General features: G+C 38.0%; 1 long non-coding RNA gene across 1 annotated transcript in view; it reads right to left on the bottom strand.

Moving 5' to 3' along the window:
* Positions 1–5,955: 5,955 nt before the first annotated feature.
* Positions 5,956–22,854, bottom strand: part of LOC116576114 — a 92,036-nt gene continuing 75,137 nt past the window's right edge. The window contains exon 3 of the long non-coding RNA XR_004280051.1: positions 5,956–6,420. This is a non-coding gene — a long non-coding RNA (uncharacterized LOC116576114). The remainder of the gene's footprint in view (positions 6,421–22,854) is intronic.

Below are 22,854 nucleotides of genomic sequence, written 5' to 3' on the forward strand. Positions count from 1 at the left end.
GTATTATTGATTCCACTCAAAATTAACTATCCAGTGCACTAGTTCATGATCGTAGAAACTTCCAATTGTCATTTCAACAGTAAACTATTAGCTATAGAGTATCATAACCACTTACAGAAACATGATCGTCCAGTGTTACGTGACACCAATCATGAAATGCATCAGCACCAAAGGCTGTTATGAAATAGATCAATACCTTCATTATTAAACATTAAAAGGGGAAAGTAATACCTTCATGCATATCAGTTTCCATTTTGAAGACCCTATTAAAAGCAAGACTGAAAACCTGTCAAGGATCCTGATATTTTTCAGAGCGAGTTACTAAATCTTATACTTTTTTCTCCATAGAGGGAGCCTGACATGGTCACTTCAGATGGGAAAGCTCATGATCTAACGAATCACTAAACCTGCTTTCTTGTTAACAGTTCTTAATAATGATGAAAATTGTTATTTCAAGCACATTCTTGGCCTCCACATAATATTCTCAGTGCAGCTGCTTTCACACTAGTGTTAGTATTGTTTTTTGGGGGGGTGGATTTATGTTTTTAGATATTGTATATCCATGTAGCCACATTTCTGAATAAAAATAATTATAAAAATCCACTATTGTATACGATTTATTTATGTGCCACTTAAGGAGGACTGTTGGGTGAAACATGCATTTTACACATTATTCATTCTGTCTGAAACTGGGGAGCTCAGCAAGCATCTCTTTCCTTCCTTCCAACTCTCTCCCTGTCCTAAGGGATGGTGCAAGATGGAAGAGCACAATAGACTATAACAGGAATAAATGTATTTATTTTTCAGCCCAAAGGAAGGGTTGGCAACTGAATAGATTGTAAATAATTTCTCCTGTTCCATATTCCATGGAGTTCAATTTGAACTTGCTAAGAGTGAACCGGAGCAACTGCCTTTCCTGAAACTCTAATGTATTTTGTAATTTAGGTCAAAATATCTTCAGGCATAGATTAAATCCAAGAGTGAGGGTATGTATCAGTAAAGTTTGTTTTTAATCTTCCTTGCTCCTCACACTTCGCCTTATTGCAGATAAGAAATGCAAAGTGTCTCATGGCACCTGTGAAAGACCTTGAGGAAGCCACAGCCACATCAAGCTTCTGTATACCAATGAAATGTTAAATGGAGTGAGGGGAAATGAATGGGAGAAAGGAAATGAGAAGAGGGAGTATAGGGAGGAAAACACAAAAGCCTACTCGAAATAAGGTACCCAAATGAGCAAGACTAAAGCTTAAATCTGTTTTTCATAATTAACACAGCTGTGCTATAATTTGATTTTTATTCTAATGATGCCATTTAGCTATGCCTTGAATATTAAAAATGAGCAAAGTATAAGCTTATTGATCACTTATAAATCATTTCTATTTGGGGTTTATTTCCTGACTCATTTTTGAAAATAGGTTTTCATTAACTAATGTATGGTTCTAAGGATGGAAAGACCATAAAATGTGACATGGAGAGAGAAATGAAATCATTTTATACCCTAATCCAGCAGTATTCAACATATTAATATTCCCTGTAATATTTGTAAAAATTTATAATTTGAAGGCTCTACCAGAAATCAGAAACTTAGTGACTAGTCTTAGGCAATTTTTTTTTTTTTTTTAATTCTTCAGGTGACTAAAATACAGAGCCAGGACTGAGAGACACTGCTGTCAACCAGTTGGATCATACCAATGTCTTTCATGGGTAAGATCATGAAGTCAAAGAGCTTCTACAGAAAGTCTTTTAAATACATCTGCATGTCTTCTCTGGAAAACAGAAGACTGAGGCAGAAAGGTTCAACACTGAAATAAACTTTAGTGCATCTGAACCTTGACTCATATAGATCTGATTTACAACAATTGCAATAATTATTTCTTTCATAAACATCAGAGAAATAGTGATTCCAGGAGAATTTAAAACTATGTATTTTAAAGTATTTGTATGAAACAAGTCTGAACAACGACCTTTTCATCTGGCTCATGGGTCACCACTATTTTTAGAAAAACTGAGCAGATGACAAAACAAGGATTACATTAAGTACTTTAGTTCTGCCCAAAGCACCCCCTAAAGCAAACTTCTCTACCTTTACCATTAAGGTGTCACTGGCGATGTAGCTTATCTCTTCCTAACTCCTGGCCCCCCTACCCACAAAAACTGACTTTAAAATAGTTTATCCTGGATATTTATCCCAAATATACATATGTAGTGAAAGATGAGCTATATGTGCCCCAATGTTCATATAGCAGCAATGTCCACAATAGCCAAACTGTGGAAAGAGCCAAGATGCCCTTCAACAGATGAATGGATAAAGAAGATGTGGTCCATATATAGAATGGAATATTACTCAGCTATCAGAAAGGATGAATATCCAACTTTTGCATCAACATGGATGGTACTGGAGAAGATTACACTAAGTGAAATAAGTCAAGCAGAGAAAATCAATTATCATATGGTTTCACTTGTAGAACACAAGGAATAACATGGAGGACATTAGGAGAAGGAAAGGAAAAGTGAATTGGGGGAAACTGGAGGGGGAGATGAACCATGAGAGACTGTGGACTCCAAGGGTTTTAAGAAGGGATGGGTGAGGCTGGTGGTAGGTATTAAGGAGGGAACATATTACATGGAGCACTGAGTGTTGTACATAAATAATGAATCTTGGAACACTGCATCAAAAAGTTAAGTATTTTATGGTGACTGAAATAACACAATTTTAAAAAAAAAGAAACGGTCTGTCCAGTGTAAGGGAGGGACTCATAAAAGTGAGCCCATGTATACCTTTGGAGGATAGCACTTTGCTGATCTTGGCATTACACTGGCTGATCAGGGAAATAGCAAGGACAAAGAAGTAGGCAGCCCTGGACTCAGATGATCTGCCCAGCTCTGGGTCAACTGCATATTATCTGTGCAACTGTGGGAATGTTGTGACAAGTTCCCAGCTGCTAGATCATCTAGTTCCTGCCTCAGCTGTGAAAGTTAAATGAGCTTAAAATACATGTCAAGTGCCTAGAACAGTTCCTGGGATGTGCTAAGTATGAACTCATTATTATTACTACCTGGTCATTTTAGGAAATGAATGAATAAAAGGATGGATAGATGGATGGATGGATGGATGGATGGATGGATGGATGGAAGGAAGGAAGGAAGGAAGGAAGGAAGGAAGGATGTTTCTTAGGAAAAGCCTTTCATTCTTATACAGGTTCTCCTATCCACAAAACTTAACCTGTAGGGTCACATTCATTCACCCCTAATGAGTGCTAAAGACAACTTACAAGTGGCAGGATAATCCTTGATAGTTGAGTCTCAGCAAGAAACCAGGAACACCAAAAAGAAAGTGCCAAAGAGAAATCACCTATATTTCTCTGTTTTGCATAAGCCAGCCCTGCAGGTGCCTGGACTGATGCCCAGACATTTCTAAAGAATTGCTCAAGTAGCATAATTTTCAGTGTCTAAGACATATAGAGCCTAGAGGCCTTGAAAAACCAGAAAAATACTTTAACAGAATTTTTTTTTAAGATTTTATTTATTTATTTGACAGATAGAGATCACAAGTAGGCAGAGAGGCAGGCAGAGAGAGAGGAGGAAGCAGGCTCCCCACTGAGCAGATAGCCCGATGTGGGGCTCAATCCCAGAACCCTAAGATCATGACCTGAGCCGAAGGCAGAGGTTTAACCCACTGAGCCACCCGGGTGCCCCTACTTTAACAGAATTTTAACAGTCATTTTCCCAACTAACTTTATCCATGTCTCTTAAATACCCAAACAAGCTACAGAATTCAATATAGAAGTGTACTAAGGTACTGAAAAATACGCAAAAAACCATCATCTCCTACTTTCTACTCACCATCCAACAAGTCAACTACAAAAGCCAATTCACTTCCAGTCCCGTCCATGGAAGGGGAGGTGAACCATGAGAGACTATGGACTCTGAAAAACAATCTGAGGGTTTTGAAGGGACGGGGCGTGGGAGGTTGGGGTACCAGGTGGTGGGTATTATAGAGGGCACGGATTGCATGGAGTACGGGGTGTGGTGCAAAAATAATGAATACTGTTATGCTGGAAATAAATTTAAAAAAAAAAAAAAAAAAAAAAGCCAATTCACTTGACCTCATTTAACTATGATTACAGCCAGGAGAATCATGAGGTGGGGGGAAAAAAAGACATTTTCAAATTATCACTGGACATTCAAAGTACTTGTTTAAAGATGAATTTTTACAAAATTGCTGTCAAAGTTCCTCATTACTAGAATCCATCATAGATATTATTACCTAATTCTAACCTAAACATAGGAGTTCCAAGGGGCTCAACAGCCACTCTTCTTCAAGAAATAGCCAAAGCATATGAAAAAAAAAAAAAAAATGGATTCCTATACTTAACCACCTCAAAGTACTTCAAAGAGATTCCAATTTTAAACTCAGTCACACTTGTGAATTCTCTTTTCCTCTCCTTTCGACTTTTCTCCTGTTTTCGGACTGTTCTGTCTCTTCACATCTCTCTGGCCATAGAAGGTTCTGGTTCCCTGCTCCCACATCACGGATGTCAATGAATCTAGCCTCTTCTGCTTTGGGCACTTTCCCAGCTCACAAATCACATTCCCAATTCTTCAAAACAGAAGAGACCCTAAGAGCTGAGCAGCCAGTAAGAGTTCTTCCCCATAAATGATTCGGAAAGGTGAGGAAGAGGGAAAATATTTCTTTCAAGATTCAGAATAAGTGGCTGCTACCAGTGCAATCACACATCCCCCTCAAATACTGACAGAGTTTCAAAACTTTGAAGATTTCACTCCAAATTTATCAATTGTTAACTTTGATTTATATTTTTCTAACCTATTTAACACTGTCATCAAATGTGTGGGTTTGGTTTTCTTTTTTGGCTTAGCATTTTAAAGTTTTCTTCTAAAACAACAGTTTGAAAGTTTTTAAATAGCACCTCAAACAGTTTACGTCTCAGGTATTGGGACATTTACATAAAGCACATTCTCTCGTCTTCCTGGAGCTATTCTATATTTTGACCTGTTTCTTTTATTTCATCAACAGCCTCCTTTCATCAATAATTTATTCAAACTTTCACTTAATTTTTCAAGTAATCCCTCACTTTTCTCTCAGCACTTTGGAAATGAAGTGCACGGGGAAGTGTGAATCTCATACTTCTCTCCTCCTCCCCCAGAGTTTATTTTAGGTGTTTTTCTACACGGCATCTTCAAGAATAGATGGTCTATTTGTGCTCATTAGCTAACTTCTGATTGCTTAGCAATTCCCTTAGGCTGAGTAAAGATTAGCCTTTTTTCTCCTGCAAACTCCGTTCTATGCTTGCCTATCTACCATCTTGATAGTATTATAAGAGAAGAGGGGAGAGATGACAGGAAAAGAGGTGGTTCCAAAAATAAAACCAAGTAATCACTGAGACAGGCTCTGTTCCTTCACACGTGTCCTGGAATACAAAAGCTCCAGGTGGCATTCCTCAAATTCTCAACATGCTTCTGACCTTACAAAAGCCCAGGAGGGGCTGAAGTTTATAAACTGATCCAGGAGACTCTTAAGTACCAAGTACAGCAAACAGGACAGGATATAATCTCTGAATCTTCAATGATCTGGTTTTTATTTTCCCAAGTAAAGGTTTGTTTCCAAGGGGGGCCCAATTTTTCATTTTATCTCAAACAGTTCCACTTTTACATCAAAAGCCATGCTTCCAGGCAAGTTATCACAGCTGCTGGTCTATCTGCTCCACATGCTGTATGCCTGTTTTTGGTTTCAATACAGAAAGGCGATATTCTATGTAAAGGGAAAAATTAACTGATTTGATCGAGTTTCCTCCCACTCCCCCCAAGCACCATTCTCATTTTCCTTCTCAGTGCTATATATATTCACGTGGGAATTAGAGAAATTCTGTGGCTTTAGAGAAATAATTTCAATAAATACCTTTTATTACCACCATAAAATACAGTGAAACACTGAATAAATATTCATTGATCCTATCTGGGTAAAAGCCAAGACTGAGGTATTCTGGCACAGGAAACCAGGCAATAGCTCTTCCCAGAAGGAACTGGGTGTTTTGCTGTTTTTTTTTCACATGGTTTCGCACGGAGTAGGAAGTGGGGCTCCATGGAGAGGCAAGATTTTAAGCCTGACCACAATTAGGTTCCAGGTATACTGAAGTCTTAGGGGAAGGGCTGGGAGCTTTGAGATGAGCCACATGGGAAAGAGGATCTTGAGAAATGAGGACACTGAAATCACAAAGCAAAGAGGGCACCATGGCCAGAGGCGGAGGGGAATGGAGCTTCCAGACATGGACTGGGGGCTGGAACTGGAACTCACCCTTACTCCTAGGAGGTATGTACCAGTGAATAAGAGATTTGAAGTAGAAAGAGTTGTCCACCAAATACAAACACTCCAGGTATGCGAGCCACCCTGCGGAGGGACCCCTGCAACACAGAGGAATCAATGTTTAACTTACTTCAAATAAAAGTGCTGGATGTTCCCAGCACCAAAAGAGTGAAGAGTGAAACTGACTGGGATCAAATGGCAGGGTTTTTTGTTTTTGTTTTTTTGAGAGAGAGAGAGAAAGAGCGCATGCGCTGAAAGCAGGGGGAGGGTGAGAGGGAGAAGCAGACTCCCCACTGAGCAGGAAGCCCAACTCAGTAATCTATCCCAAGACCCTGGTATCATGACAGGAGCCAAAGGCAGATGACCAAACAACTGAGCCACCAAGGCACCCAAGGATGGTTTTTTTTGTTTTGTTTTGTTTTTGTTTTAAAGCAAAAAGAGAAGAGATAACAGAGAAGTGTGAGAAATAGGTGGGATCAAATAAGCCACAGTATGACTGACACGAATTCATGACACTCATGTAAGGCTGTAAACATCTCAAGAACTTCCAGGAACACCAACATTTCTTTCACTGCACAAGCTGCCACACCCCAGGAAGCCAAGTGGATCCTAAACTTTGAGCTGGATGTGTAGAAAACAGATTTCGAGTTTACTCCTTTGGCAAGTGGTTTGTGTGTGTTCTGCATATGGAAACAAGTGTGTATATTGATACTTGGTGGCCACAGAAGAGGACTATAGTAGGGACAGAATGTCCACCAAAGATTAAGGCTCCTATTTAACATAACACCTAGTCAAGGACTACATTTCCAACGCCACTAGGATGGGCCCTGTAACTGAGCTATATATACACAAATATAACCGAACATTCCATAAAAAGGAATTTTTAAACCTACCCACTAAATCAAAAAGTGAGCAGGGGAGTGCAATGAATTCCATCTGAATAAATTTTTCACATTAAATTATAAATGGTTCTAATTATTATAGTAACTTAAACTTGTGTAAGTTTCAAATATATAAGCCAAGTAAGAATTCTATATCCAGCATTATAAGAGGCTAGATCTCCTCTAACTGAATACCTTTATAATATGATAGCTTTTAAAGTATTTTTTTTTAATTCATCTGATTTGGCAAAAAAAATGGGAAAATCATCAGAGGCCAAAAATGATAAGGGGAAGCCAGGTACAGAAACCAATACCTCCCTAAAAAGCATCTAAAGTGACTTGCTTTTAACTTACTAAATGTAAAAATGGGGAGTGAGCAGGGAAACAAAACAAAAACCTGAAGGCATCTAAAAATTGAGAAGTCAGATCACAATCCTCCAAAAGGCCAGTAACCCCCACCCCAAAATGAACACAGTAGACTCACCTATACAAATAGCCCCCACAAAAGAAGACAAGAAAATCACCTGACCAGCACAGGCCACAGATAAAAAAAGTCTCACCTGAAGACTCCTAATAAGGCTAACTTCCTTAGAGATGCAGGATCAGAATTTACATTACTTTTGTGGTCTGAAAAACCTCAAGTAGAGAATTGGGTTAAACTAGCCCAAATTGTGGAGCCCCTAGATACTTGGAAGAGGCAAACATAAATTCTCTCTGGAGAAATTACCTCAACCTCAGGCTTGAAACAATCCCCACAGATAGAAGACTCCGGCGTCATAAGCTCACAATCAAAACAAAGTCACCACAGGAAATAATACTGTGTGAGTGAGACACCTACAACAAATAACTGAACAGACCCCAAAAAAACTTCAGGTGTCTAAATAATAAGACAGAATATAAAACATGAATAACCAATTTTTTAAATTGTAAAAACAAACAAAAACAACTGGGGCACCTAGGTGGCTCAGTCTGTTAAACGTCTGGCTCTTGGTTTCAGCTTGGGTCATGATCTCAGGGTAGTGAGACTGAGCCTTGCTTACCTTGGCACTGGGAATGGAGCCTGCTTAAGATCTCTCTCACCCTTTGCAACTACCTCCTCTCTAAAATCTTAAAATTACATCAAGTAAATATTTTTTAAAAAAATAATAAAAGTATAAAAACATGATTCACCAGATTAGTAAAGCTGTAAACAGAAATGAAAAATGCATTATGAAGATTAGAAACCCAATGGACAGGTTAAAATAACTTGACACAGAAGAAAATTAATGAACTGGAAGAGCTGAAGACTAAATGCAAAATGTAACAGTAAGAGACAAAAAGATGAAAAACATGGAGCCTAAGAAGCTTGGAAACATGAAGCTCAAACTGAGAAGATAAAATACAGATCTATTTGGATTTCCAGGGAAATATTCTAGAAAGAAATGAAGCGTAACTGAAGAAATACTGATGAAAGGAAAGATGCCCATCCTTCAGGTTTAGGTATCCCCCAAAATCACAAGCCAGGTGAACAAAGAAATCTACACCTAGACTTGTTATAGTGAACTTAAAAGAATAAAAAGGTCTTAAAAGCAACCAGAAAAAAATAGAACAATGCAATTGAAAGCAGACTCCTCAAAAACTAAAATGGAAACTCAAAAATAGCCCCAGAGAATCTTCAAGGTACTGACAAAAAATAATTCTTAAACTCCAAATGATTTTTGACACAGGTGCTATGACCCCTCAGTAGGGAAAGGACAGTCTTTCCAACAAAAAGTCCTGGGAAAACAGGATCTTTACATGCAAAGAATGGATTCAGACCCTTACCTTGCACTATAGACACAAACTCAAAATGGATCAAATACCTAAACGTTAAGACCTCAAACTATAAACCTCTTAAAAAATAAAAAAATATAAAAAAATAAAAAACAGTAGAAAAGCTTTATGACATTGGACTTGGCAAGAATTTCCTGAATGGGATACCAAGAGCACAGGCAACAAAAAAAGTAAACATTTTTAAAAAAAGTGGACCTACACCTAAAGTAAAAACTGTCCACCACGTGACAAAAACCAACAGAGTAAATAGGCAACATGTGGAATGGGAGAAAGTATCTGTAAATTGTCTGATAAGTGGTTAACACATAAAATTTATAAAAAATGCCTACAACTTAACAAAAAACACAGAAATTTTTAAAACAAAGGACTTGAATACACATTTCTCCAAAGAGAATATACAAATGAATATAGCTATAGGAATATAGAAACAGTGTGTGTGTGTAGTTTAATACCAGTATAGTTTATATACAGTGTGGTGTTAGCTTCAGGGTTACAACATAATGATTCAACAATTCCAAAGATTATTCAGTGCTCATCAAGGTAAGTGGTTTTGTTTTGTTTTGTTTTGTTTTGTTTTGTTTTTTTGAGAGGGGAGGAGCAGAGGGAGGGAGAGAGACTCTCAAGCAGTCTCCATGCCCAGCAGGGAGCCAACACAGGGCTCAGCCTCACAACCCCGAAATTATGACCCAAGCCAAAATCAAGACTCAGATTCTTAACCAACTGAACCATCCAGGTACCCTAAGAGAAGCGTATTCCTAATGCCCTTCACGTGTTTCACCCATTCTCTACCCCCAGGTCCCCATATGGTAACCCTCTGTTGTCTACAGTTATGAGGTTTTTTTGGTTTGTCTTTCCTTTTTTCATTTATTCAAGTCCACACATGAGTGAAATAATCTTCCTCCAACTGCATTATTTTACTTAGGATTATATTTTCTAGATCCACCCCTGCTATTGCAAACAGCAAGATTTTATTCTTTACAGCCAAATAATACCCCCTGATATATATGCCACATCTTTATCCATTCATCTTTCAACAGACACTTGGGCTACTTCCATAGTTCAGCTATTGTAAATAATGTTGCTATAAATATATAAGGGTACAGATAACCCTTTAAATTACTGATTTCATATTCTTTGAATAAACACTCATTAGTGTAAGTACTGGATGGTAGAGTCATTCTCTTAGCTTTTAAGGAAACTCCACATGGTCTTCCACAGTGGCTGCACCAGCTTACATTCCCAAGAGTGCAAGAGGGATCCTTTTTCTCCACATCCATGCTGATACTTGTTTCTTGCATTTCTGATATTAGCAATTCTGACAAGTCTAAGGTGGCATCTCTTTGTGGTTTTGATTTGCATTTCCCTGATGAGTGAAGTTGATCATCATCTGTTGGCCATATGAATGTCCTCTTTGGAGAAATGTCCGTTCATGTCTTCTGCACATTTTTTTTTTAAGAAATCTTTATTTTTTTCTTTCTTTTACTACACACCAATGTCTAAATTCAGATTTATTCCATCAGTTCGAATTAGCAGTCAAAGCTTAGTGGTCAAAGAATGGTATTCTTCTTAAGATTTTATTTATTTATTTGACAGACAGAGATCACAAGTAGGCAGAGAAGCAGGCAGAGAGAGAGGAGGAAGCAGGCTCCCTGCTGAGCAGAGAGCCCGATGTGGGGCTCAATCCCAGGACCCTGGGATCATGGCAGAGGCTTTAACCCACTGAGCCACCCAGGCGCCCATCATCTGCCCATTTTTAATTCGATTATTTAGGGGTTTCTTGGTGTTGAGTTGTGTAAGTTCTTTATATATTTTGGATACTAGCCCTTTATCAGTAGGTCATTTGCAAATATCTTCTCCCGTTCTGTAGGTTGTCTTAGTTTTATTGATTGTTTCCTTTGCTGTGCAGAAGCTTTTTATTTTGATGCAGTCCCAATGATTTATTTTTGCTTCTGTTTCCCTTGCCTCAGGAAACATATCTAGAAAGTTGTTACTATAGCTAATGTCAGAGAAGTTACTGCCTGTACTCTTCTAGTATTTTTATGGTTTCGTGTCTCACATCTAGGTCCTCAATCTATTTTGATTTTATTTTTGTGTATACTGTAAGAAAGTGGTTCCATTTTCCCAACAGTTTTTGCTGAAGAAACTCTTTCCCACTGCATATGCTTGCTTCCTTTTGTCAAAGATTAACTAACCATGTAATAATGGATTTATCCATCACATATTCTGTTCTGTGGTTGAAGATTAATTGATCATATAATTATGGGTTTACCTCTGGGCCTTCTATTCTATTCTACTGACCTATGTGTCTGTTCTGTGCCAGTACCATAGTGCTTTCATTCCTATAGCTTTGAAATACAAATTGAAGTCTGAAATTGTGATACCTATAGTTTTATTTTTTTCAAGATTGCTTTGGCTATTGGTGCCATTTAAAGCCCCATATATATCTTAGGACTGCTTGTTCTAGTTCTGTGAAATATGCTATTGGTATTTTGATAGGGATTGCATTAAATGTATAGACTGCTTTGGGTACTATAGACACTATTTGTTCTTCCAACCCATGAGAATGGAATGCCTTTTTTGGGGGGAGGGGATCTTCGTTTTTTCTTCAACAGTGTTTTATAGTTTTCAGAGTTCAGGTTTTTCACCTCTTTGGTTAAGTTTACTCCTGGGTATTTATTTTTTGGGTGCAGTTATAAAGGAGATTGTGTATTTCTCTTTCTACTGCTTGTTAGTATATAGAAGGCAATGGATTTCTGTACATTGATTTTGTATTCTGCAACCCTACTGAATTCATTTATCAGTTCTCGTTTTTTGATGGATCAAGGTTTTCTACATATAGTTTGTTATCTACAAATCATTTTCTTTCTAACCAATCTAGATGTCTTTCATTCCTATCTCTTGTCTGATTGCTGTGGCTAGGACTTCCAGCATTATGTTGACTAAGTGTGCTCAGAGTGGACATGCTTATCTTGTTCCTCACCTAAAGAGTAAAGCTCTGTTTTCCTTCCACTAAGACTTTAGCTGTGGGTTTTTCATGTTAAGGACTTTATTATGTTGAGGTTATGTTCCCTTCAAACCTACTCTGTTAAGAATGTTTAATCCTGAATGGATATTGCATTTTGTTGAATGCTTTTCTGCATGTACTGAAATGATCATAGTGTTATCTGTTCTCTTCTTGATGTGACATAGCACATTGACTGATCTGTGAATATTGCACAAATATTCATCCTTGCAACATGGGAACTTGATTGTGGTTAATGAGCCTTTTAACATATTATTGGGTTAAGGATTTCTGTTATTACTGTTAAGGATTTTTGCATCTATATTCCGAGACTTTGCCCTGTAATTTTTTTGGGGGGAGGGTGGTTTCTTTGGTTTTGAAATCAGGGTAATGCTGGTCTCATGGAAGGAATTTGGAAACTTTCCTTCTATTTTTTAGAATACTTTAAGAAGAATAAGTATTAACTCTTCTTTAAATGTTTGGTAGAATTCAAATGTAAAGCTGTCTGGTCCTGTACTTTTGTTTGCTGGGAGTTTTCTGATTACCAGCAGTGAAACTGCATCAGTAATCAGTCTGTTCCAATTTTCTATTTCTTTCTGCTTCAGTTTTGATAGGTTAGGTGTTTCTAGGAATTCATCCATTCTTTCTAGGTTATTCAGGTTTTAGCATACAGTTTTTCATAATATTCTCATTACCTTTTGTATTTCTCTGGTATTAGTCATTTCTCCTCTTTCATTTCCGATTTTGTTTCAGTCTTTTTGATGAGTCTGGCTATAGGTTTATCAATTTTGTTGATCTTTTCAAAGAACCAGCTCCTGCTTTCTTTGATCTGTTCTATTGGGATTTTTTAGTTTCCGTATTTCTGCTCTAATCTTTATTATTTCCTTCCTTCTGCTAGTTTGGGGTTTTGTTTGTTCTTCTTCTAGCTCCTTTAGGCTTAAGTTGAGGTTGAGATTTTTCTTGCTTCTTGAGATACGCCTGTATTGGTAAAAACTTTCCTCTTAGAATTACTTTAGCTTCATCCTAAAGATTTTGAACCATTTTCATTTTTCTCCATGTTGCTTTTTATCTCTTCTTTGATTTCTTGGCTGACCCATTGTTTAGTACCATGTTATTTAACCTCCATGTATTTGTGTTCTTTCCAGATTTTTTGTGGTGAATTTCTAATTTCATAGTGTTGTGATCAGAAAATATTCTTAAGGATCAAATTCATACTATGCATTTGTTGAGACTTGTTTTTTGACCTGATCACTTTCAGGTAATGTCCCATTTGCACTTGAAAAGGTACATTATCCTGTTTTGGGGTGGAATGTTATGACTATGTTAAATCTATCAAGCCCAGTGTGTCATTCAAAGCTTGTTTCCTTGTTGATTTTTCATTTGGATAATCTGTCCATTGATAATAAGTAGAGTGTTAAAGTCCCCTACAATTACAGTATTACTATCAATTAGTTCCTTTATATTTCTTATTAACTGCTTTATGCATATAGTAAACATCTTTAACCTTTAAGACACTAACACTTATACAACTAATTGTTTAGTATGTGCCTTATAACTGACAATATGTTTTCATGTGCATTGTCCTCTTTGTTATCCCAGTGATCTTTTTGACTATGGAATATTTCATGCATCTATTTCCCAAATATTAGCAAAACAAGTCAAGAGGTCTTCTTTTGTAATTCACAAACACAATTTCATTCAGGCAGTAACTACGATGCCTCTCTTTATAGAGAGGGCTAAACTCAAGTTGCCAGCTTCCCACTGGTGACTGGGGCAGTAAGCCAGGATACAGAGAAATGAAGTGGGATCAGGTGGTCTTCTGAAAGTGCCTCGCTCTGCCCAGAATCAGTCTGGAAGCCTCCTCCAGACAACGCAGAGAAGCCAAGCTGAACATATGCTCACAGAAGGGGAGTCAGGAAACAACTAGGACGTCAACATCCACATCTTGGCATAAGCTACTAACCCTTAAACAACACTTCCAACTTCTCTCCATAGGGAAGAGGAAAGAAAAGCCTACATTTCAGTGAATTTAGTGACATATCCCAAAATATACCTTTTCCAAATTCACAACCCCTGAGAGGAGTCCACAGAGGACATTTTCAAGTTGGCACTGTCTCAAAACATTGCTTGTCTTGTGTTAATGTGTTTATTTGGTTTCAAAGGATTGTCTTGCTCACCCACAGGCAGTCAAAAGAACACACAGCATTGTCAGCCAGATTGGCTGTAACCATTATCGTAACCTTTGCTATATCTGCTGACATTCTGTTTCTGTTCCCAGTCCAGATGTCACAAATAATGGAGTATATTCTCTCATTATGTGCATTAGTGTCCAGGAATGCCAACATAATTCAATGAACTGTTTGATATTTGAAGAAAGAACTTTATTTTTGTAAACTATTCAAATTTTCCAGCTGCCACCTACCAACCAGGGCATTCACTGCCTACAATCTCTCCTGAACTTTCCCTAGATATAATGCTCAATTATGCTAAAAATAGCATGGTTTTCTATTAATCAAATCAGCTGGAACCTACCATAAGAGTAGCATGAGTTTCACTACTCTTCTGAACAATAATAAGTTTGCTGGTAAAAATTTTGATCCCCAATCTCTATTTCAAGATGCAAGAAGGTTATGCAGATATGGCCTCAAACCATGCATACATAGTCACGGAGTCAAAAGCCTCCAATTTTCTGACCTCATTAATGAACCCTTGCTTGCATTTCTCCACACACGTTGGGGTGGAGAAATATCAATATGTCACAGAAGAAAATACTCCCCCCTCCCCAACTGTCTACGCAACTTCAACTGAGCTGTGTCTTGCATTGTTTGAAATCCATTCTTTTTAGGGTAACTACTGTTCTTTTTTGCTGATTCTAATGATCAACTGTCCTCTTATTAGATGGTCCTACAGCATTTGACATGACTGGTTGATTCTGTTATCCCTCTATTTTCTACATGTCCGTGTCACTGAATATTCCCACATTTCCTCCAATCAATTGATTTCTGTTTCCCAGTCTTCTTTGCTAACTCTTCCCCTTCCCAAATGTGTTCAATCATCTAATGTTTTCTTCTTGGACTGCTTACTTTTCTCGTACTAGTCTTCCTAGAAAATCTTATGCCAGCTCATAGCTTTAAACAGCATCCATATTTTGATTATCTCCAGGTCTAAATAGTTAGCCTCAATCTCTCCCCTAAGCTCCAGACTCAAATATGCAACTATTCCTCATCTCCACTTGATTGTGTAACAACACATCTCACAACTAATGTACCTAAAAGAGAAGTCTTGATTTTCCACCTACAAGTAACTCTTCTCAGTAAGTGACAACATTAGCCACCCTGTGGCTCAGGTTAAAGCCTGGGAGTCATCCTTAGTTCCTTTTTATTTTCCCCTGCACACTCCCAAACTCATCCACCAGGGCACAGCAGTTCCACAAAAACTAACCCCAGAGTCTGACCAATTCTGATCATCTCCACTGCTACAATTTTAATTCAAGACATCATTTCTCACTTAAACTCACAGCCCCTTGGTGAGTTTGGCTTTCATGCTATCCTTCCAAAGGGCTTCTTACACACAGTAGTCAAATGATCTTTATAAAGCAAAAATTGGATAATACCATTCCCCCTAATAATTATAGTCTAGTACAGCTTCCAATGCAAGTAAAGTCAAATCCAAATCCAAATATTTCACTCATAAGGTCCTTTATCATCTAAGGCCTTTACCATCTTAAGCCTAACTCCCTAATTTCAACCTGTACCACTCCCTTCTTACTACCCTGTCTACAGTCAACTACTTTTTTGCCTTCAAACATACCAGGATCCCTCCCATATCTGGCCTGTGAATTTTCTTTTCTCCCCCTGCTTCTATCAGTCCTTCCAACATCTCTCATCATTCTGATCTCCCAACATCACTTCAGTTCCCAGAAGAGCTTTCCAGCACCAGCCTGAAGTAACCCATTTCTTTCAATCCCCACCTTTTTTTTTAAATCTTCATTTTCAAACCTTTAAAGTATGCTGTCCTTTTGTTTATTTACATATGTATTTCCTCTCTTTCTCACAGAATGGGGCTGTCATTAGAACGTTGCATTTTTTCATTAAAGGCATTACCAGCTCATACTACATTACCTAAAATACAGTATGCACTCGAATGAACAAACATAGAAAGGTGTCTAAGAACTCATATTTGATTTTTTTCATAGAGTATTCTCTTCTGGAATCCTAGAAGGTAGAATTATGTTAAAACATTGGGAAAATCTGAAAGTTGCAACTGCTTCATATGAAGAAACGTACTAGAATGCCCAATAATAAGCTGTCTCTTTTTCAGACATAAGCAGCCACACCTTCAGTAATCAGCCTTTGCTCCTCTCAGACACTACTGAAAGGAATAAATTTGACCTGACACTAGACATGTATGTTATCTACGTCCTTTTTAATATGGTTTCCACTCTCCTTCTGCAGTCCCAGAACCATCTTATTCAGCAAGATAGTTCGTGGACATCTTGAGGAAATCAAGAATACCAAGAATGTCAACATTTTCACTAAACACATTTCTCATTTTCAAGTCATCCAGTGTGATATGTACGGCTGAACTGAATGGGGCTCATTTCTTCAGTCCTTGGAGAACACCAGGGTACAACTCTAAACTACACAACATGCAACACAGTAGACATGCCCAGAATCTAGAGTCAGATCACCTGGGTTCTGCCATTGCAGATCAGGCAAGATAATGAACAGCTTTAGGCCTGTTTTCTTCTCAAAATGAAGATAAGAATACTAACACAGCTCACAGGGGTTAGAGGCAGAATTATGGAGATAATATGTATGCAAGAGAATTCATTCTTAAAAAATGAACCTGGATTCTTGGGGGCCTCAGTGAAGAGAATGAGGTGGTTAGATCGCTAGAGCTGACTAGGGCAGACGGGCACTCACCACCCATCCCTGCCTTCTACAGTATTCCTATACAACAGCAGGGGTCAGAAAGCAAAGGCTATGTTCCCAGACAATTCTGTAGCCAGGATTCTGGATGCAAATTCAGTTCCACCAAAGTGATGTGCTCATATGGAATTGTCTACGCCTGAGTCCGAGATCATCCACCAGCTACGGTTTCTGCTAAAAGGAAGGTCAACATTCCATATGCAGAGGTAGCCTCAGTGGCGACAGTAATGGCAGCAGCCTCCTGATCTCTGGATTGCAGCTGCAATAGGAGGTCTTGAGCCAGTGTTCCAGTCCTGCTCTTATTCAAACCCTTTCGCCATTTTGTGAGCTCCTAGTCTTCTGTATTAAATGTCTTTCTGGTCTGAAACACCAAGCATGGCTCCTGGATCCAGTACTGAAAGTTGATTTACGTCTTATGATCACAACAGTAATATGCCTAGAGTGTGACTATGGACCAGGTATTGTTCTATGTCTTCACATAAACTGACTTACTTAATTCTCTGACAAACCTGTGAGGTAGTTCCTGTTACTGCATTCTGGCTCTGCAAGGAAAGAAACTGACAGATGGATTAACTTACTCCCAAACACATACCTAACTAAGTGGCAAAGGCAAGATTCAAACTGAGGCAGTCTGGTTCTAGTGTTACACTCAACCAAGCCTCCCAAAGACACCAGACAAATTATCACCTACCTTAACGGCCCAAGCTTCCAACATCAGACACAGGTAGTTCTGGAAAGAATCCTGGATACTATTTAGTTCAATCCCCTCATTTTATACATGAGAAAACTGAGCCTCTGAGCAGTTATATGATATAACTCACACAATAAATAAAATTCAGGGGTGGAATAAATTTTTTTAACCCCAACTGCAGGATCTCCTGATTTTTTTTTCCTAATTTTTAACATTTCCTTCCAAAATATTTGATTACTGCTTATACGTATACACCTGGAGAGCTGTTAAGCTTTAGAAGTCCTCAAGATTCTAGAAACTTCTGTTGAACTTTTTTTTTTTTAATTAATACGGGAAGAGGGACTGTCTACAGTACAAAAAAGGACACTAATTTTAAAACTCGGTGTTTACCACTGAATTTCTGCATTTTAAACTGCATGAAGGAAATCTGACCTTGAACTATTACAAGCAACACATAACTTTCATAATTAGATCATTTCCACTTTAATTTTCTGCCATTCCATATGGCATAAATTGTGAAAAATCTACAAGGGTTAACAAAATGCTTTGTTTTTAAAGAGATGCAGTACATGGTCTTTTCAACACATGTGGTATGCATTTTTACTTCTGATAATTGCAAGATATGCAAAACTTGAATACCCATGGCCCATGGGTAAAAGTGCTACTGGGCATTCATGTCCCCAGATTTCTTTGGTTTCAGTGATAATTGGAATCTAAAAACAGATTAACATTTTCATCTTAATAACCTTAGAACAGAAAAAAGGAAAAATTAGATCAAGCTCATAGATTTTTCTGTGATATGATCAAAGATTATCATTGTTGCATTACAGAAATGACCTTGAAGTGATCTGGATTCTGAAAACTCAAAACTAGGAGCTGACTTTTGGAGGTTTTATTTGTGTTGTGCATTTTTTTTTTTATTTATTTGCACAACTTTAATCTCTTGGATTGGAATTCCAAACCCCTGATAATTAAAAAGAGAATCTGCAACGAGATAACATTTTCTCTCTGCCAGATTGCCCAAGTAGCAACCCGGCTGGGCAACAACAATCATGGAAAATGATGCATACAAGTCCCGGAACAGTAATAAAAATGCCAGCATGTGTTTATTCCTCAGCAGTAAATAAACCCCCAATTATTCACACTGTCTAAAGTGCATCTCCCTAAGGAAACCTTTCTCCCCTGGCAGCTTCAGCATGAGCTCACACAGCAAGGCCACAGGTAAAATTAAGGGGGGGGGTGGCGGGGATCTTCCCAAAATGTCCTGGTAAAGGCGGGTTCCTCAAGCCCCATCCTGTGTCTTTAAAATAGAGATAATCAGGCAATTTAAATAATTCCACACAACAGGCTGTTGATTTATTGTGAGGCAAATTAACTAAATTTCTACAAACGTGTTTAAAAAAAAAAAAAATCACTGATTTCAAGCACAGATAGGAAGCTAGGACATTAGAGAAACTCTGGCAATAGCCCCCAACTTTTTCATTAAGTTTATTTTTGTTAACTTCTTATCTCGTGTTGTAAAACATTTCATTATAAATCTGGTAAGTGTTCATTTATTTATATTTTAACAAATAGCAAGTTTAATCACCAGAGCCCTGATTAAGAGATTAACAACAAAATCCCAGACAAAAGCAGAACAAAACAGTGTTTTACTGCGATGTGCAGGATGATGGAGAGGAACCGCCTGATTTCAATATCCGTCAGCATGATGGGAAAGACTTTGAGGACCCCCTGCTATGCCTGCCATACCTAAATACATGAAAAACAGACTATTGGAACGATTTTGTTTTTTTAAAGCAACAATTATGGAAGAAAATACTTCAGTCATTCCCCTGGAAACTGCTTCAACACAAAACCACCCTCAAATCATATTGAAAAATCATATGGTCTTTGTCTTTTATTGTCACTGCCTTAATAAGAGGTGCTCTTGGGAGGACTAAGCCAGACTTTTGAGTTATAAAAATTCAGCACAGCGTGATGTTTTATTTAAGAAGATTCCTTCACCTCTGACTGGATAAATGGTGGATAATGCCACCACTTAGCATTCTAAGGTTGCTTTCTGACCACAGTGGCTCTATGGCAGTCTTTGCTTTATAAATCGCAATACTAGCCATTAGAAAAAGCTGTGACTTAATGGTGAGTTCACACCAACCTTTCCATGGATCCGACCGCTCCTTCCAAAATCTCACTCTGCACTGCAGCCTCTCATGTACAGTCCCACTTGTTATATTTAGTAACCTGTTCTGTGTATTGTTTACTCACTGAGGATCCAGGGAGTAACCCCACAGATGTTATAAAACACGTAGCAATTTCTAAGAAATTAGTCATCAGCATTAGTTAATGACTTGTTTGATGGTTGCATCCAAAGGCAAAGGCCAATGAGCTCCACTTACCTCTAACAGGCTACTCATTAACTATATTAACAACCACTCTTGCCAATGAAAACTATAATTAACAGTGTGTTGGCAAATAAACTGCCAGCAAACATAGTTAAGTAATTGCAGAGAGTTAAAATGTTTGGTTTTGCTCTTCAAAATTTAGAGTAGACGATCATTAAATTCAAATGGACTACACACTAAAAATATATCTTCATTTGGGCCTTCTACTTTTTTTCTACTATTGGTCTATTTCACTTTTTTTCTTGGTTAAATGACTTTCAGCCCTGGATCCTCCGTTGCTGCATCCACCACCTCACAGCTTTTAAACACATTCCTCCTCCCCCACCCCCAAGCTCTCACCACCACCTTCCACAAGGAGGCTTTCTCATGTTAATCACTCCTTTCTAAATCAAACTCAATTGCCAGATGTGATTCATATAATGCTTAACTCACCCTTCTCAAACACTGATTTTTATATAACACTATATATTTCCCTAATCATCGTACTATTTCTCTGAATCTTTGCTAGTGATTCTCCTTCACCCCACGTATTTACTAAGGCAATCTCCTAAAACAATCCTAGGCCCAATGACCTCTTCCTCGCTCTGTCTTTGAGGACCATAGCTAAACTACTCTCTGTCTCTCATCTTCTTTCTCTGGACCTTAAACTAGATGTTCATATGCCTCCGCCCTCCAACTCTGAACTCCTGAAGGACAGGAGTTTTGTCAGCCTGAAAATTAGGAACTTAAATGTTTAGGCAACAGACTTGGAATCAGATAAACTCTGATAATCTGAAGGCATCTTCTAATATAAGGATGTCCCTCCTTAGCTAATCTCACACACGTGTGCACACGTGTGTACCTTGAGCCTTTCTCCTGGTTCTTAAATTCAGTTATCCAGGAACGTGAGATCAGTGGATGATGTTACCAAGCTAATAATGGTACCAGATGGCATTAACAAGAGGAGAGACTGTGACAGATGTCATGAAAAGTGATCAAGATTTAATTTCAATATATGCAGAATTTTAGGTTTACAGGACACATGCCAGGCATACTTGACCTTCCTTCCCTCTCGACAAAAACCAATTTTTCAGCTAAGACCCTTCCTCTTGCCCTTTTAGAGCCTCTATTCTAGCGGGGAGTTTACAGTCCGTTTCCCATTAAAATACTGGAGGTGGAGGAGAAGACACTCCTAAAGACAAATGCTTGCTATACTGAACAAACCCAAGGTTAAGGGAGAATTGTGACCAGAGTGCTGATGTTCATGCTCACATAGTGCTGACTGCAAACGTAGCTGCAAACTTCTAGAGGGAAACAGGGCCCTCTGGTTCTTATTGAAGGCCAAGTCTCATTCAGGGGCAAGTACTGAATCTTCACCAAGCTTCCCGGGGGGAAAAACGTGGAGACTGCAGACAGACATATTGAGCCCTCTTAAGCATTCAGAATAGATTCACTAAAGAAAGCCTAAAACCTGAGGCTGGGGGAGGGGAGGAGAATGTCACATGTACCCCAAAAAAGATAAGACAGGATGCGAAAGTGCTAAAGGGGCACAATGTGCGCTCCGATTCTAAAACTAAAATGCTTCCATATGTTGTTGCATATTTGGAGCGCTTTAAAATGAAAAGAATTCTTGCCTACATTACTGTTATTTTACATTTACATCACACAATAGCCATAATATAGCAACAACTCTCATATACTGAATATTTTACCAAGAATCCAATATTGTGCTAACCCTTTCTATGCTTTTTTATTTAATACTGGGAACAAGCTTCTAAGACTATTCATTAATGAGTGAATAAATGAGTCATTCAGCAAATCTACTGATCATCCTAGGTCTGCATCCTAGGTCAATAGGATCGAGATGGAGACCATGGACATAATCCAATAGAGCCTCTCACTCCAGTGCTGCATGGTTTACAAAGTAAATTAATACACTGTACCTTTTATCTTTACAACAGAGTGAAAGAGATAAAACAGGTGTATTACTCCATTTTACTAATGAAAAAATTGACAAAGATCATGTGACATTCAAACTCTAGCTTTTCATCTGGAGTACAGCTTTCCTTTTTATACTACAGGTAGGTCCTCTTATTCTCCCCCTTTCACAGATCAAGAAAAAGCTAAGAAACATTAATACCCCGTCTAAAGTCACACAGATGGTAAATGGAACTGGAACTGCAACAAGTATCCATTTTCCTCCAAAAGCCCATGCTTTTAATTACTGCCACTGGCAATGAGCTGTAGCAAATCCTTGCATGAAACCTGTTGTGTTCAATACTGAATGTGGACAAGGTTGAAAGCGTGAGTGGATAAACATGAAAAATCTACCTTAATTCCTAAAGATAAGCCAAACATAAATTACTGTCTCCAAGTAGTAAGAAAACATTCAAGAGTTAAGAAAGCCCAATACTCAATGTAGCTAAAGAGTTACAAATCTACTATAAGAATCCAGCCAATTTTAAAGGTTTCTAATAAAATTAGAAATGTTAACTGTTGAAGTTTGTATCAGTAAAACTGTTTTGATTCAGTATTTCTAGTACATCTATATATATTTAACATTTTTTTCCTTGGGATTATATAAAAATACATTTGCTACCAAATTTTGGATTAAGTCATTCAAGATTTTTCTAAATTCTCATGGACAGTTTTTATCCTTGTTTTTATCCTTGTTCACAGAAAGTCAAAATTTTGATGATCTCCAACTTCTGGGTGCTAAGCTTGAGCTCTTTTTGTGAAAATCTAATAAAAATGAAAGACTCAAATTCTTCTTCAAACTGTGTTACTGGTTTATTGCCCATGCCCACCTTAGTCTGTCTTTATACCCTCTTCCATGGT

Source organism: Mustela erminea, chromosome 17 (assembly GCF_009829155.1).
Source record: "Mustela erminea isolate mMusErm1 chromosome 17, mMusErm1.Pri, whole genome shotgun sequence".
Classification (NCBI taxonomy): domain Eukaryota; kingdom Metazoa; phylum Chordata; class Mammalia; order Carnivora; family Mustelidae; genus Mustela; species Mustela erminea.